This window comes from Fukomys damarensis, unplaced genomic scaffold (assembly GCF_012274545.1).
Source record: "Fukomys damarensis isolate Sample0158 unplaced genomic scaffold, DMR_v1.0_HiC HiC_scaffold_22, whole genome shotgun sequence".
In the NCBI taxonomy this organism is placed as follows: domain Eukaryota; kingdom Metazoa; phylum Chordata; class Mammalia; order Rodentia; family Bathyergidae; genus Fukomys; species Fukomys damarensis.
The window spans coordinates 12,773,425-12,775,738 of NW_022900934.1; the positions used below are offsets into that span (position 1 = coordinate 12,773,425).

The 2,314-nt window shown below is 52.3% G+C and overlaps 1 protein-coding gene across 1 annotated transcript in view; it reads left to right on the plus strand.

Annotated features, from left to right (window-relative positions):
* Positions 1–1,913: 1,913 nt before the first annotated feature.
* Positions 1,914–2,314, plus strand: part of Sulf2 (sulfatase 2) — a 94,375-nt gene continuing 93,974 nt past the window's right edge. Inside the window, exon 1 of the mRNA XM_019207765.2 lies at positions 1,914–2,254. The gene's annotated coding sequence lies outside the window, so the exon portion shown is untranslated. The remainder of the gene's footprint in view (positions 2,255–2,314) is intronic.

A 2,314-nucleotide genomic window follows, 5' to 3' on the forward strand; every position in this document is an offset into this window, starting at 1 on the left:
CTCCCTACGGGAGGGTCAGAGGCAAAACACAGACATCACCACTTAGTTCTTTCCACAGCAACGATGGGGAGAAAACATATCCAAGAGATAATCAAGTGACTCCCTCTGAGGCTGCACACAGCCCCTCCTTGCTGAGGTTCTCCAGGGAAGAGAGAAAAGGACAGAGGAAATCGTGGGCAGGGCCCACATGGGGAAGGGAGAGCCCGCCATGTGTGGTGACCCAGCGGTGTTTGAACATTCTGTGGTGGAAATCCTCCCATCGCTGAAGCATTTTCCAGAACCCAACATAAAAGCAAGTGGGCTGCAGATCTTCCCCTAGGCCTTTGCCCCTCTCCCATCCCAGGTCCCCACGGGGCTCTGAGGACCAGTTAGAAAACTGCTGTTGTAGTGGAATACACGTGCCCCAGACAGGCTCCGTCTCCGGTGGGTTAAAAGCCCACCTACCAACTCTGCCTGCAGACAAGATCCCTGACTTCTCTGAGCATCTGTTTTCCTGAAAGATCATTAAGAGAATGACATGAGAGGCCCCTCTGCCCGCTGAATCGCAGCCGGGCTGTCCAGTACCGGAACCCAAGCCGCATGCAGCTATCCAGATGGAGAGAGACTTTACGCATCACATGCAAAGATTAAGAAAAGGGAATGTAGAAAAACTCACTAATGATTTTTATATTGAATATGTATGCTGCAAAGATGATGCTTTGGGTATAAGGTTAAATAAGCTATATTAGAAAAAATGCCACCTGGTTTTCTTGGTTGAGGTTGTTTTTTTAACCCTGTAATGCTAATACTAGACAACTTTCAATTACATCCATGGCCTGCATGCAGCATGCGTCTGTGATACAGTACCCCAGTAGGTCGGACCTTCCTTCTGAGGACAGAGGGAAACAACAAGCATGACACTGTGCTGCAAAATCAGCCCCTACAGTGGGGCCAGCAGGTAACTTGGAAAAGCAAGTTCAAGGATTTTTCTGCTTTGGACTCTAGATTAATCTGGGATGAGGCAGATGAAGGGGAAGGGTATAGGGTGCCCCCAACTCAGGGTGCTCCATTTGTCTTTCAGATTTAAAAACAAAGAATTTTTGGTATGAGCATATCCCCATAAACATCCTGTATTTTTACCTACTAAATCTGATGACTCTAAGCACGGTTAAGAGTAACTATCACCTAGGGGCAGTAACGGCAAACCTTTGGAGCTTTTGATGATAAACAGCCCACCGCAGCATCCGTGCCACAGACTCACCACCACTGGCTAGGGTTTAAGAGCATTGTTCGGACCTGGGCTTCTTGGGTTCAAATCCCAGATCCATCACTTATAATCGTGTGATCTTGAGCCAGTAATGTAACCACCCCACGTCTTGGCATCCACGCCTGTAAAATGGGTATAATGCCACGAAAGATTCCGTGTATTCGGTTTAGATGGGTTACTACTGCCCATGAGTGCTTTTCTATAGAAGAATGTTTCCCTTTGGCAGCTCAGCTGCGTTTTCTGCAGCTACTGGTTGGGTCTCTGAAGGCTCTAGGCTCACCCCTTTCCAGCCCCGTCCCCCTTGGCCTGGGCTCTGGTGCTGGGGACAGTGGAAATCTCGGCAGACAGCACCACCTTGAGTCGAATTCCTCCCTGTCGGAGGAAGCCGGTTCCTCCTTTCTTTCCTATTCTCGGGCCATCTCTGGGCAACGCCGCCGCTGTTCTCACTTCAGCTCAACTGGATTTCTCGGAGAACTTCCTAGGCGCGTGGGAAGGTCCCGGGCGCGTGGGCAGCTCTCCCAGCCTTCCAGCTTGGGGCTGGCCCGGAGCCGGTGTCTCCAAAGGCAAATGTGTGTAGATACCGGCGAGCGCGGGGCTTTCAGCACAGGCAGTCGGGCGTTGGCAGAGCAGGGTGAGCCCCAGTGGAAGCAGATAAAAGAAAACATTTATTAACGTGTCATTAGGAGGGGAGCGTGGGGGGGGTTGTCTCACGCCCCAAGAAACACTTGGCTCTTCTAGTGCCAGGGGAGGAGAGAAAGAAAGCGAAAAGGAAGCAAGGGTTCTCTTCGTTCCGGCCAATCGGACCTGATCGATGGCCCTCCCGACTTTATTACGATATTTGATTTATTAAAAATGCCCCCCTCGTCTGTGTGGGGCGCGCACGCACACACACACACACAGGCGCGCACACACGGCTCTGGCTCGCGTCCCTCCCTCGTTTCCAGCTCCTGGGCGAATCCCACATCTGTTTCAACTCTCCGCCGAGGGCGAGCGGGAGCGAGTGTGTCGGTGAGTGTGCGTCTGTGTCCCGGCGAGGGTGCGCGCTCGGCGGCGGGAGCGCGGCCAGGA